Source organism: Rhinoderma darwinii, chromosome 3 (assembly GCF_050947455.1).
Source record: "Rhinoderma darwinii isolate aRhiDar2 chromosome 3, aRhiDar2.hap1, whole genome shotgun sequence".
NCBI lineage: Eukaryota > Metazoa > Chordata > Amphibia > Anura > Rhinodermatidae > Rhinoderma > Rhinoderma darwinii.
In genome coordinates, this window is record NC_134689.1 from 281413979 (window position 1) to 281429701 (window position 15723).

The window sequence follows — 15723 nt, forward strand, 5'->3', positions numbered from 1 at the left end:
ATATTAACATAATAATAACAACCTGCTATTAAACCATTCTAGCGCACTTGACGACTAGACTAGCAGCTGCACAGAAGACATCCAGCCACAGCAGCACCAAGGGGGCGCATGCGCAGGCCTTCACATTGCGCGCCCCTACATGTAAATTCTACGGCTATAAATGTATTGAAGCAGAGCACCTGAACCCCAGAACATACACCCGACGTGTGTATATATAGTGTTAAGCCTTATGCCTGTGAAAGGCACGTACGTGCCAGCACTGAGACCGGAGAATATTATCAACACCGGAGGCGGAGGGTTCTCACGGTCTCGTTACCACGGCAACGCAGGTCCTGGCTAAGCCTCAAGTGCCAGAGGAAGTGACGACAGGGGATTGGCTGTTGTCGGGACACGTGACCCGTCGGCCCGCAGTATAGACTGTGTTGTGACAGTCGAGAGACAGTGAGGAAGGAGGAGGAGGTGGTGGGGTCAGCGGGGTGACAGGAGGAGCTGAGGAGGTTGTGTGTTCGCACTGGGGACAGGACGACATTTAGTCAGTGACTTGCTTTCCGTTGACAAGTTGATGAGTGCAGGCTCCCGAGTACTCCCTAACGTCCCATGTACCAGCGGGGCTCTCATGGTCCGGGCAATCGCCCTTTGCATTGAGGCCAGGGGGAGAGGAGGACAGGACCGAACAGGGGAGATGGTGCAGAGGATCGAGCCTTGGGAAGGCATTTGGCAGAGCCTGGGTTACATGTAGCGGGAGGGGAGCTGACAAGGAGAGGGCTGACGATGCTTTAAAACCTGTCAGGAGAGGGAGGATGGCCGTGGGATTAGCAAAGGTGGGGGACGCAGGGCCAGGTCACTGAGATAAGTGGGCAGCGATATTCCACAATTGTGAGCTGAGGGGAAGTCAGTAAAGTCCCCTGACTGGAGAGATCGCGGCGATCAGGGCGCACATTTCTTCCAGTGACCCGGTCGATCGGCGACCTTGCTGATCGCTTATTGATTAACTGGAGTGACAATGTGTCAGCTGTGACCTGGCAGGGAGGCGGAGGAGGGGGCAGGAATCAGCTGTGTAGATGGCAGGGTACGCCTTGTAGGCACTAACCAGACGTGGATTGCCTGGCGGTGACCCTATCGGCTGAGTCACCCACCGATCCCACAGCCCGCGGGTTCCTCTTGTCTGTTGATGCTGGTGAGAGCTGCCCGCAGTTTATAAATAGGCTGTGGCCGGGTAATCAGTGTGGGCACTGCTCAGTGAGTGCCAGGGACAGACAGTTAGGTGCCTGCTGACCAGGGACTTCAGGCCTTTACCACCGATGTGCGGCCAGGACACTTGTTCTCCCCCCGGCTTCTCATAACATAAAGTGCCCCCCAGTGAGGAGGACCCCCCTCTGCCGCTCATGAGATCTTCCTGTGACACCGCGGAGAGGATGAAGCCAGACAGAGGTAAACGCAGCCCGTGTGTCTAGTGTCCTACTGCCTGCGGTGGCCGGACTACTGCAGCCAATATAGCCCCACCACAGTGAAAGGAGCACCCCGCTGTGCCCCCCCATTTCTTCTTTATGTGCCCCCCTCGTATGCTGTGTGTGTAGTTGGTATTCAAATAATTCACGAGGATGATGCTGTGTCTGGGCTTTAGATTCAGTTAAACAGTCCAGATCTTCACCTGTCTGAGAAGTAGGTCACTGGCATCTGCTAGTAGGTGGTGGGCACATATTGTCTAGCTGCCCTCCTATATGGGGCCTGCCTGTCTCATTTCTAGACTCTGGGCCATAGGCTTCCTCCTTCCCTTTGTTTCCACTGCTGAGATATTCTTATTGGTGCTGTATACGGTAATGCTTTATGACACCATTGTACAGGCTGCCTATCCACAGGTCATCTGTGCTGCCCCCTGCTGGAAGGGCAAACATCTGTCCCATTATATGAATATAATTGTAATGTCACCCTGTATGATGAAACTGGGGATGTATTACAGTCCTATACAGTCCGTCATATGTATATCTGGCCTTGTAGCATTATTGCTGATTGTATTCTCTTTGTCATATACACATCACACATTTATATCGTTCTATGTATGAGTGGGGAAATGCTGTTTTGTGTATTATTGGGATGATGCTGTATTGTGTGGGTCTTTGTCTCGCAGCTTTGTAATTGCCACAACTATGACAGCCTGTAAATGTCACTTTATTGCTGTCACATCTATCTGTACAATACTACCACTTCTGGGCACACATTGTAATGATTAGTGACCTTCCTATCAGTCCAGCTTCACCAGAACAGTCAGGCTTTTCTTCCTGGGGTGTCAAGTTACTTGTGATTGAGCGGACAGGCAGCGAAGGGTTAAGCCAATGAATAGCTGAGCTGGCAGGTTGTGTAGTATCTGAGGAGCAGCTGATCTGTACAAAAGCGAGCTTGTCTTTTGTGGAATATAGATCACGTTACACCAGTTAGAAGTTGTGTACGTCCCATAAATAACCGAGCTGCTTATGTTTACACTGGAGCGTCTGGTGTGACTACAAAGTATGATGGACTTTCCTAGGCAGTAAACAATGACTGTCCGCATCCTCATAACTCAGGGGTAGAACTTGTGCAATGTTTCCTATGTGACCCATTCGCAGCCTGACCCCTTTTGTGTATGTATTCAGTCCATAACATCATTGCGTTTGGTTACTGGTAGATCAAAATAGACCAAAAAAAATTACTTATAAACAGTGAAGGGGTAAATAAAGAATAAATATATATATATTTCAGGGTACTATGACCAGAACATGAGAACTTGGTGACCTAAAAGCGAAGGCCTATTTTAGGCAGCGGTTAAAGAGTGTTTTGATATTTTAGTCTGGCCTATCTTGTCTCGGTTTTGATATAAATATGCATTCCCTCCTCGTGGACTTCACTGAGACTTGAATGTTTTTGTTTTTTTTATAAATTGTCGTCTAGCTTGTAAAATGTAGAATATGGTCTCTGTGCCTTGAAATGAGGGCAGCAAGAATAGGGTACATAGGGCACTACGTTGTAGACGGTTATTGTCCACTAATTTATTGCAGTGTTTATGGTGCTAAATGGGATTAAATTTGAGGCACCCAAAGTCTGTTCACTTTGCCCACTCTGGCTTGGTACAGGCTGTGGCTTTGCTTCAGGTCATAAGACTGCATTCATTGCATTTTTATGTTTCCCTGTGTTTGTACAATAGCCCTTTTCTGCTGGGGAAATGTTAAAGTATCAGGGCATCAACTATGTATTTACGTCCTGTTTCTTATATAGAGCCAACGCAGTGGCAGATATGCCATATGTGCCACCTGCACAGCAGGTAAAGGGGCCCATGGTTCCCTTCAAAAGCCACTTCCTACATCTATTAGATTGCATGTAAGCCAATGAATTTCATGGCTCACAATGACTTGTGGATTGTTGGAGACATAAGAGGAATGAACTATGTGACCGCAAGGGGCCCATATACTATTCTCGCATGGGAGCACTCTGCTGTCTGTGTCCGCCACCGCGCCATCATATTCGTTGGCAGTTGTCGTATTTCCTATGCTGCCTGTTAGGTGGCTCATGCCAATGCTGCTCGTTGTCCAGTACAGGCTAGTAGAGGACAGTAGGTCATCTCCGAAGTGGTGGAATTCAGGTAAGTTCAATTTGGGGGGGGGGGGGGGGTTTAGATCCCCATGCTTCTGGCCATGGGTTTGTTGTTTTTTTTTTTTTTTTTTTGCCTTGGATTTTACATTTACAAACTAAATTATGCTTTGTTACTTTTATATGTACATGGAAATTTTGTTGCAGAAATTTCTGCGACTGAAAATCCGTTACTTTCACAGGGGCCCTAGGGTGAATTTACACGCTACAGAATCTGCAGTGAAAATCCGCAGCATTTTATAGTACAATACAGCCGGTTTCCCACGTAGCGTAAACGCTGCAGAACCACCGCAACTGAATTCTGCAGCATTTACAGTAACCGCAACGTGGATGAGAATTCTAAAATCTCATGCCCACGCTGAGGGAAAAAAAACGCAGAGTAAACGTTCATAAATTGACCTGCGGTGTGGAATTTAAATCCGCAGCATGTCAATTTCTGCTGCGTTTTTGTTGATTTTCTGTTGCGGGTTTTCACCATTGAATTCAATGGGGATGCAAAGCCTGCGACAAAGCCGAGTGTTGTGACTTTTGCGGTGTAATCGCAGCGATTACGCCGCAAAAATCGCAACTCTGGGGAAAAAAAGAAATCATACTTACCCATAAGGGTATGTTCACATGCTTCACAAAATACAGCTGAAAACACGGAGCTGTTTTCAAGGGAAAACAGCCTCTGATTTTCAGCCGTTTTTTAAGCAACTTGCGTTTTTTGCGGCCGTTTTTGGAGCTGTTTTTCTATTGAGTCAATGAAAAACTGCTCAAGAAGTGACATGCACTTCTTTTTACGAGTTTTTTTTTTTACGCGGCTGTTTTTGAAAACGGCCGTGTAAAAAAAAAAAAAAATGCCCCGTGGGAACGGAACGCCATATTTCCCATTGAAACCAATGGGCAGATGTTTGGAGGCATTCAGCCCCTGCATTTTTAGCCGTCTTTCGGGGTGTTTACATCCTGAAAAACGGCTGAAAATCGGCAGTGTGAACATACCCTTACACTCTCCTTCTTCCTGTAGTGATGTTTCATCCCATGTGACTGCTGCAGCCAATCACAGGCTGCAGCGTCACATGGCCTGCAACTTCATCGTAATAGGCCAGACTATGTGCAGAGAAGAGGGAGGGGTTAAGTACCGACTGAATTGTTTTTTCCAAGCGCTGCTTTCCGCAACGGAAATTCCAAAGTGGTGCGATTTTTCGGACGGAAGGTGCTACGGGTTCCAGGTCTGATACGCTGTGCAGTTTTTACGCAGCATATCCGACCCGTGGGAACCGGGCCTACGTGTTTATGGGGTTTTAAAAACCCCATCCACATAAAGAGGGAAAAAATCTGCACCGAATTCAGGGCATGCTGTGGATTTTCACTGCAGACTCTGCACTTTGGGCTAAAATCCACATAAAACTATGCATGTAACACAGAATTGTTATGAATTTGCTGTGAAATCCGCGGCGGAAATATTTTACATTTTTCAAATCGCTACATTTCTGCAGGGCATTTGTGGAGATACCTGGCGCTGTACCTGTAGCTCTGCTTATTGGGGAGAAGGGGTTAATTGTGGGGGGGGGGGTTTCCCCCGCTTGGTTTTGAACAAGAGCCCTCTTATAAAGGATCTTTATTTTGCTTTCTGCTTGTACGCTTTGCTTCATTAAAGCCACCCAATAGCCCTGACTCTTCAATGAGCGGAGCCCACCTCCCCCTACTTGGAGAGAAAACACCGCTCCGAATTATCTCCATCAGCCCGCATATTTAACATAGATATGCTGAAAATAGCACAGACCTTGTGTTTTGATCTTCAAGGATTTTTGCTAAGACCTGCGTAGGTTTTCAGGTTTAGTCCGTGTTGGTAAACGCAGTCCTTTGGTAACTAAAGCCTTGGTGCTTGGATTGCTGTTTACATTGAAACAGATAATTGTTGCATAACCCAGTCAGAAAGTTTCATGCCCGCTTCATGTTACTTTAGTCATTGTTCTGTGTATGACAGCCCAATGTCCTGACTCCTGTGCTCGCAGATCTTTTGTTACTATGTGACGTCAATAACTGAGGTGACCAGCAGCAGCCAGTAGGTCACTGATTTTGACCGATGTTACAATATGATTTTGTGCTTGGAAGGATCTGTACAGAAAGATAAAACATTCAGCAAAGTCCAAGTGTACCAAAGGTTTCATGTGATGCCAGTGTATGGGGGCACTCCGCCATAGAGGAAGGCAGTAGCTGAGAGGAGTTTACTGAGGGCTTCTGAAAGGTCTGTGTCACTAATGCATTAGATAAATACAAGCATGGGATCTTCAGCGTTTTATTCTTCATTATCCATTATATATGTAGTGCCCCGTACAAACTGTGTTCACTCGCAGTGGCCCCTGTCCGCAGCGGGCTCAGACTGTAATGTCCTATTTCAGCCATACACATATGAATTACCTACTTATATGTTATTGCAATAGATCAGGACACAAATCCACTCGGGACCCTGCACTTTAGTGTACAATACCAAGCTCTGAGACCCTGTTCTGCCTCTGTAGAATAATAAAAAATAAACCCTTTCCTCCTACAGTAAAAATAATACCTGGCAGGATGGGCCTCCTCACACGTATCGCGTGCCAACTTGTTCTACATTCTTGGTTGTGTCTGGTCATTGATTTCTATTGTTGAAAAAAGGCACCATAACATATACTCCAGTTATCAAGACGTTCATGTGCTCTTTCGCCATACATTGGTCCCATAGAAACCTATTAGAGCATTATGATAGATCGGCGCTCGCTGCACTGGCCGCTTATCGGCCGGTGTAAAAGTGCCTTAAAGAGGCTCTGTCACCAGATTTTGCAGCCCCTATCTGCTATTGCAGCAGATCGGCGCTGCAATGTAGATTACAGTAACGTTTTTATTTTTAAAAAACAAGCATTTTTGGCCAAGTTATGACCATTTTTGTATTTATGCAAATGAGGCTTGCAAAAGTACAACTGGGCGTGTTTAAAGTAAAAGTCCAAGTGGGCGTGTATTATGTGCGTACATCGGGGCGTTTTTACTAGCTGGGCGTTCTGACGAGAAGTATCATCCACTTCTCTTCACAACGCCCAGCTTCTGGCAGATCACGCTGTGACGTCACTTCCCCAGGTCCTGCATCGTGTCAGACGAGCGAGGACACATCGGCACCAGAGGCTACAGTTGATTCTGCAGCAGCATCAGCGTTTGCAGGTAAGTAGCTACATCGACTTACCTGCAAATGCCGATGCTGCTGCAGAATCAACTGTATGTAGCCTCTGGTGCCGATGTGTCCTCGCTCGTCCGACACGATGCAGGACCTGGGGCAGGAAGTGAGTGACGACACAGCGTGATCTCTCGAACACGCTGTGTGTCTGCACTGCCAGAAGCTGGGCGTTGTGAAGAGAAGTGGATGATGCTGATTCGTCAGAACGCCCAGCTAGTAAAAGAAGTAAAAACGCCCCCTATGTACGCACATAATACACGCCCAGTTGTACTTTTACTTTTAAACACGCCCAGTTGTACTTTTGCAAGCCTCATTTGCATAAATACAAAAATGGTCATAACTTGGCCAAAAATGCTCGTTTTTTAAAAATAAAAACGTTACTGTAATCTACATTGCAGCGCCGATCTGCTGCAATAGCAGATAGGGGTTGCAAAATCTGGTGACAGAGCCTCTTTAAATTAAATCCACAAACCACAGATCTTGTACACCTGTTCCTGTGTGTCAGTCTTCACTCTCCGGGTATGTTCGCACGCAAACTCAAAAATGTCTGAAAATATGAAGCTGTATTCAAGGGAAAACAGCTCCTGATTTTCAGAAGTTTTTTTAAGCCACTTTCGTTTTTCGTGGCGGTTTTTACGGCCGTTTTTGGAGCTGTTTTCAGTAGAGTCTATGAAAAACGTCCCAAGAAGTGACCGGCACTTTTTACGTGGCTGTTTTTCCAAATCGGCCGCGTAAAAAAATGGCCCATCAGAACAGAACACTGTTTTTCCCATTGAAACCAATGGGCAGATGTTTGGAGGCGTTCTGCTTCCGATTTTTCAGGCATTTACGGCCCAAAAATAGGCCGTGTGAACATACCCTCGTTGTAACATTCTGTTCATAGGTAGCTTGAAGTTTTTCCCATGGAGGCACTGACTAATTCCCAACCAATCACTAGAATGAAGGGATAGAAGGGCTCGTCTGATCGCTGTGCCCCTTTGGCTCAGATCAACAGGCTAACAGAAAGTCTGTATCTTATACACAATAATTCACTGTATTTTAACGATCTATATTGTGCTCCCACAAATATGAAAAAATTGTAAATTCACTGAAGTGATAAATGAGTAAAATGTATAATTTTTATTTCATGGCTATCTAAAAACAGGGGTACAATCACCACTGTGAAAAGCCCAACCGTGTATTTTAAAAACGTATTAAACAATTAAATACTCCAAGTCCTGATTCGTTTGCGAACCCTCTATGACTGGGTATATACAGAGATATCAAACATGGAATCAGCGTTTAAACATTGGTGTGACAGTGGTTTAGATCCTAAAACACACCGGAGCCTGCACAACACGGAAGCATGCACGCATAGATGTCATCTATGCCGCTGACATCTATGCGTGCATGCTTCCGTGTTGTGCAGTAGAATATCTGCTGCTGAAGAAATATCGCTGGCATCCTGGCCAGACTGACCAAGCTACAGACCCCTGATGATAAGTATAGAAACGCGTAGGGTCGGGTTAAGTGAGGGGATTTTTGCGTAGGGGGCAGTGGCATTGTTGTGTATCCTTAACATCAGGAGATTTAGGTGCGGTTAACTGCAGGCTCCGGTGTGTTTTTAGGATCTAAACCACTGTCACACCAATGTTTAAACGCTGATTCCATGTTTGATATCTCTGTATATACCCAGTCATAGAGGGTTCGCAAACGAATCAGGACTTGGAGTATTTAATTGTTTAATACGTTTTTAAAATACACGGTTGGGCTTTTCACAGTGGTGATTGTACCCCTGTTTTTAGATGGCCATGAAATAAAAATTATACATTTTACTCCTTTATCACTTCAGTGAATTTTCTGTATCTTATACACCTCAGTTCTGCATTCAATGTTTATTCTGTTCTCCTATCATGGAGGTGTACAATGGAAAACCTGATTGAGCAAGCAAGCCGTGTTGCACTGGTATCTGCATAATAAATCTGTATTAACAAAGTGCTACCTTCACCCAGTAAATAAAGTCTGGCCTTGTGTATTTGACAAGTGAGGGGTACAGACCTACATTACTGACAAAGTGTTCAGAAACAATAAAACCTGCTATTGCTATAATTATTGTAATACATTGTAGAATGTTGCTGCCGGTGTACGACAAAGTGCTGACATTATTGACCCGAGTGGTAATTGATGTTGAGGAGATGTCTGCATTTAGCAAGATTTTGCCCATGTTCTATTGGCTTAAATAGGCAACGCCATGTGATGTGGACAGGCGGATCTGGCCAAATGAAAAGGTTATGCTGTTTCTTCACCTTTGGGTCAAGCAGCAGGATGGGCCTTCATGTGTGGATTTTTTAGAAGGGATTTCCTTGTTAAACCCATTTATCACCTATCCACTGGGACTCTCACTGATCACTAGAACAGGGGTTCAGTGTCTCCTGTTTTTCCTCACCTGCAACGCAGCTCCATTAAAACTCCTCCACAACATGTCGTCGTACCGGGGACATGGGATCCTCATTCTATTGATCGCGGGGTTCCCAATGTCAAGGGGTGGGATATATTAAGCAGCAAGTGAACAATTTGGTCTGGAAGTTGATGTGTTAGAAGCAGGAAAAATGGGCAAGTATAAGGATCTAAGAGACTTTGACATGGACCAAATTGTTATGGCTGGGCGACTGGGTCAGATCATCTCCAAATCCGAAGGTTTTGTGGGATGTTCCTGGAATGCAGTGACTGGAATGCAAAGTTGGTCTAAAGAAGGAGAACTGGTGAACCAGTAACAGGGTCATGGATGGCCAAGGGTCATTGTGGGGCGTAAAGACTAGCCCGTCTGGTCTGACTATAACCTACATTGCTGAAAATGAGAATGCTGGAAAGGTCAGAACACACAGTGCATCATAGCTTACTGCGTTTGGGGCTGTGTAGCCGCAGACTGGTCACAGTGCCCACGCCGGCCCCTGTCCACCGCCGAAAGCACCTACAATGAGCACGTGAGCATCAGAACTGGACCATGGAGCAATGGAATAAGGTGGCCTGGTCGAATTAATCACATATTTTTTTACAACATGTTCATGGCAGGGTGCACGTCAATGGGAAGAGATGGCACCAGGATGGACTATGGGATGAAGACAAGCCGGTGGAGGCAGATTATCTGGACAATGTTCTGCTGGGAAACCGTCGGTCCTGTCATTCATGTGGATGTCACTTGGACGCGTACCACCTACCTAAACGTTGTAGCAGACCAAGTACAGTCCTGGCCAAAAGTTTTAAAACCGACGCGAATTTTTGCTTTTCACAAAGTTTGCTGCTTCAGTGTTTTTAGATCTTTTAGTCATATATTTCTATGGTATACTGAAGTACGATTATAAGCATTTCATAAGTTTTTAAACTTATTGACAAATACATCAAGTTTATGCAAAGACTCAATATTTACAGTGTTGACCCTTCTTTTTTAAGACTTCTGCAATTCTCCCGGGCATGCTGGATATCCGTTTCTGGGCCAAATCATGACTGATGGCAACCCATTTTTGCCTAAACAGCACTTTTTGAGGATTGACCACAGGTTCTTAATGGGATTGAGATCTGGGGAGTTTCCTGGCCATAGACCCAAAACGTCAATGTTTTGCTCACCGAGCCACTTAGTTATCACTTCTGCCTAGTGACATGGTGCTCCATCATGCTGGAAAAAGCATTGTTCATCACCTAATTGCTCCTGGATCGTTGGGAGAAGTTGCTCTTGGAGGATGTTTAGATAACATTCTTTATTCATGGAAGTGTTCTTATGAAAAATTGTGAGAGTGAGCCGACTCCCTTGGATGAAAAGCAGCATGAATGGTCTCTGGATGCTTTAGGGTATGTGCACACGACAGCACAAAAAACGTCTGAAAATACGGAGCTGTTTTCAAGGGAAAACCGCCCCTGATTTTCAGACGTTTTTTGAGCAACTTGCGTTTTTCACGGCGTTTTCACTGCGTTTTTTTTACGGCCGTTTTTGGAGCTATTTTCATTGGAGTTTATGAGAAAACTGCTCCAAAAACGTCCCAGGAAGTGTCCTGCACTTCTTTTGACGAGGCTGTAATTTTACGCGCCGTCTTTTGACAGCGACGCGTAAAATGACAGGTCGCCGGCACAGTACATTGTAAAGCCCATTGAAAGTAATGGGCAGATGTTTGCCAACGTATTGCAGACGTTTTTTCAGATGTAATTCGAGGCGTAAAACGCCTCCATTACGTCTGAAAATAGGTTGTGTGAACCCAGCCTTACTGTTGGCATGACACAGGACTAATGGTAGCACTCAACTTTTCTTCTCTGGACAATCATTCTTCCAAATGTACGTAAGCTGAGATGAATTGTTTGAAAAGGTCCTCACGTTGGAGAGATTCTTTAGCTGGTGACACTTCTTAAAGAGGCTCTGTCACCAGATTTTGCAACCCCTATCTGCTATTGCAGCAGATAGGCGCTGCAATGTAGATTACAGTAACGTTTTTATTTTTAAAAAACGAGCATTTTTGGCCAAGTTATGACCATTTTTGTATTTATGCAAATGAGGCTTGCAAAAGTACAACTGGGCGTGTATTATGTGCGTACATCGGGGCGTTTTTAATACTTTTACTAGCTGGGCGTTGTGACGAGAAGCATCATCCACTTCTCTTCAGAACGCCCAGCTTCTGGCAGTGCAGACACAGCCGTGTTCTCGAGAGATCACGCTGTGTCGTCACTCACAGGTCCTGCATCGTGTCGGCACCAGAGGCTACAGTTGATTCTGCAGCAGCATCAGCGTTTGCAGGTAAGTAGCTACATCGACTTACCTGCTAACACCGATGCTGCTGCAGAATCAACTGTAGCCTCTGGTGCCGATGTGTCCTCGCTCGTCTGACACGATGCAGGACCTGTGAGTGACGTCACAGCGTGATCTCTCGAGAACACGCTGTGTCTGCACTGCCAGAAGCTTGGCGTTCTGAAGAGAAGTGGATGATACTTCTCGTCAGAACGCCCAGCTAGTAAAAGTAGTAAAAACGCCCCGATGTACGCACATAATACACGCCCAGTTGTACTTTTGCAAGCCTCATTTGCATAAATACAAAAATGGTCATAACTTGGCCAAAAATGCTCGTTTTTTAAAAATAAAAACGTTACTGTAATCTACATTGCAGCGCCGATCTGCTGCAATAGCAGATAGGGGTTGCAAAATCTGGTGACAGAGCCTCTTTAACGCTTATTTTCTTTTCCTGAAAAATCACCACACTCCAGGTTTAAAGAGGCTCTGTCACCACATTATAAGTGCCCTATATTGTACATGATGTGATCGGCGCTGTAATGTAGATTACAGCAGTGTTTTTCATTTAGAAAAACAATCATTTTTGACTTATGACCTATATTAGCTTTATGCTAATAAGTTTCTTAATAGACAACTGGGCGTGTTTTACTATATGGCCAAGTGGGCGTTGTACAGATGAGTGTATGACGCTGACCAATCAGCGTCATACACTTCTCTCCATTCATTTACACAGCACATAGTGATATAGCTATATCGCAATGTGCAGCCACATAAACACACTATAACTTTACTGCAGTGTCCTGACAATGAATATACATTACCTCCAGCCAGGACGTGATGTGTATTCAGAATCCTGACCCTATGCTAACACAATCCTGACACCACAGTAAGCGTAATCTCGCGAGATTATGATGTAATCGGTCATTTCAAACGAGATTACGCTTGCTGTGCTATAGTGTCGGGATTGTATTAGCGAAGTGTCAGGATTCTGAATAGACATCACGTCCTGGCTGGCGGTAATGTACAGGGTGGGCCGTTTATATGGATACACCTAAATAAAATGGGAATGGTTAGTGATATTAACTTCCTGTTTGTGGCACATTAGTATATGGGAGGGGGGAAACTTTTCAAGCTGGGTGTTGACCATGGCGGCCATTTTGTATCCAACTTTAGATTTTTCAATGGGAAGAGGGTCATGTGACACAAACTTCTCGAGAATTTCACAAGAAAAACAATGGTGTGCTTGGTTTTAACGTTACTTTATTCTTTCATGAGTTATTTACAAGCTTCTCTTTGTTTACAGCCATTGACATGTCGCAGAGGTTAACACGTGAGGCGCGGATAGAAATTGTGTTGATGTCTGGTGAACGCAGTACACGGGTCATTGCAGCAGATTTCAATGCAAGACACCCTACGAGACCACCCATCTCCCATGCTACAGTTTGCAAACTGCTTGCCAAGTTTCGTGAAACTGGTTCAGTGTTGGATTTGCCCAAATGTGGACACATGAAAACTGTCACTAATGAAGAAACCTCAGTGGCTGTTCTAGCTTCATTCAGCAAGAGCCCACAGCGTAGCACTCGCCGCATGTCACTGGAGAGTGCCATCAGTCGAACATCCCTTCGGCGGATATTAGCTACTCACAAATGGCACCCTTACAAACTCCAGCTGCTGCAGCATCTCAACGAGGATGACCCAGATCGGTGCACTGAATTTGCAGAATGGGCAAACCAAAATTGGAACAGGACCCTCAGTTTACACAGAACATTTTGTTCAGTGATGAGGCAAACTTTTATGTGAATGGTGAAGTTAACAAACAAAACCACCGTTATTGGTCTGACACTAACCCACATTGGATAGATCCCTACAAGACTGTTGGAACACAAAAATTGATGGTATGGTGTGGTATATGGGGTACAAAGATAGTGGGGCCATTCTTCATCAATGGAAACCTCAAGGCCACGGGATATCTGAAATTGCTACATGATGATGTGTTTCCCTCTTTATGCACTGAAGCTGGCACGTTCCCTGAGTTTTTCCAGCAAGATGGTGCACCACCACATTATGGGTGTCAGGTCCGAGCATTCCTAGATGAACAGTTTCCTGGAAAGTAGATTGGTCGTCGTGGGCCAGTTGAATGGCCCCCTAGGTCTCCCGATCTGACCCCCTTAGACTTTTATCTTTGGGGGTCATCTGAAGGCAATTGTCTATGCTGTGAAGATACGAGATGTGCAGCAACTGAAACTACGCACACTGGAAGCCTGTGCTAGCATTTCTTCTGCGGTGTTGCTATCAGTGTGTGAAGAGTGGGAGAAGAGGGTTGCATTGACAATCCAACACAATGGGCAGCACTTTGAACACATTTTATAAGTGGTTAGAAACTTGTAAATAACTCATGAAAGAATAAAGTAACGTTAAAACCAAGCACACCATTGTTTTTCTTGTGAAATTCTCGAGAAGTTTGATGTGTCACATGACCCTCTTCCCATTGAAAAATCTAAAGTTGGATACAAAATGGCCGCCATGGTCAACACCCAGCTTGAAAAGTTTCCCCCCTCCCATATACTAATGTGCCACAAACAGGAAGTTAATAACAACCATTCCCATTTTATTTAGGTGTATCCATATAAATGGGCCACCCTGTACATTCATTGTCAGGACACTGCAGTAATGTTATAGTGTGTTTATGTGGCTGCACATTGCGATATAGCTATATTGCTAGTGCTGTGCAAATGTTTTCAAGGGAAAACGGCTCCTGATTTTTCAGCCCTTTTTTTTTTTTTTTTTTAGCAGCCCGCGTTTTTTTTTTTTTTAACGGCCGTCTATTGAAAAAACAGCTCCAAAAAGTCAATGAAAAACGGCTCAAGAAGTGACATGCACTTCTTTTTCGCGGCCGTTTTTCAAATAGGCCGCGTGAAACAAGGGCCCGTCTGAACAGAACGCTATTTTCCCATTGCAATCAATGGGCAGATGTTTGGAGGCGTTCTACCTCCCATTTTTGTTTTTTTTTTTGGCCCGAAAATAAGCTGTGTGAACATACCTTTACACAGCAGGGACCCAGCGGCAATGCTTGTGATCAGAAACATTTCTGATTGCAAGCATTTAACCACTCAGATGCCGGTTTCAGATGTGACTACCGGCATCCGAGGGGTCTTTACTGCCCCTTTCTCTTCGGGGCCGATAACCGGCTCCCGCGCGATGAGATCGTGGGAGCAGGTGTATTCCTCTAACAGCTGGGAGCCTTGTGAACGCTCCCAGTCCTACTATAGGAAGATTGCTAGTGAGACCTGTCTGCGGCAATACACTGATTTTGCCATAGACTGCAATACTGTGATATTGCAGTCTATGGCATAAGTGATCTAATGATCGCAGGTTCAATCCCCCTAGGGAGGCTAAATAAAAGTAATAAAAAATCTATAAAAATTCAAATCGCCCTCTTTTCCTAGATCACGTTTAAAAATAAATAAACAATATTAAACAAACACATTAGGTATCCCCTCGTCCCAAAATGCCCGAACTATAAAAATATTTATCCAATACTGTGAACGTTGTAGCGGGAAAAAAAAGTACAAATGGCCGTATCACTTTTTAATTTTTTTTTTTTTTGCCACTTCAACCCCCACAAAAATTTTAGAAAAAGTGATTGAAATGCCTGATATTCCCCAAAATGGTATTAATAAAAACTACATATTAACCTATAAAAAGAAAAATGGCAGAACTGCTGTTTTTTTCTCCAATTACACCCCATTGTGAAATATTTTTTTTTCCAGCTTCCCGGTACATCACACATAATATTAAATCGTACCATTAGAAAGTACAACCTGTCCCGTAACCATTAAGCCCTGGACCTTTTGAAGGCGGGAAGGAAAAAAACAAGCATGAAAATAAGTCTGGTCCTGACAGGGTTATGGCCTTTTCAGGCCTGGTCATTATGGGGTTAAGCTTCTCTGGTAACATTAGTAACATTGCGCCTCAGCAGAGCTCTTTGTTGTTTTATGACTTGTGGATGTTCTTGCTTAATATCCTGAAGTGGAGCAAAATAAAGCGGAGTTCACAGGAGGAGAAACCCAAACAGTGCTCTAGCTGCCAAAGAAGCAGGAAACCATAGAAGCCGTTTTTCTGGAGGGTTTGAGGACAAACTCTGTCCAACCAGAAGCTGTTG

At 44.7% G+C, this 15723-nt stretch overlaps 1 protein-coding gene across 2 annotated transcripts in view; it reads left to right on the forward strand.

Moving 5' to 3' along the window:
• Positions 1-333: 333 nt before the first annotated feature.
• ATOSA (atos homolog A) overlaps positions 334-15723 on the forward strand; it is a 60195-nt gene continuing 44805 nt past the window's right edge. For both annotated transcript variants that reach the window (XM_075857985.1, XM_075857984.1), the window contains exon 1: positions 334-1431. The gene's annotated coding sequence lies outside the window, so the exon portion shown is untranslated. The remainder of the gene's footprint in view (positions 1432-15723) is intronic.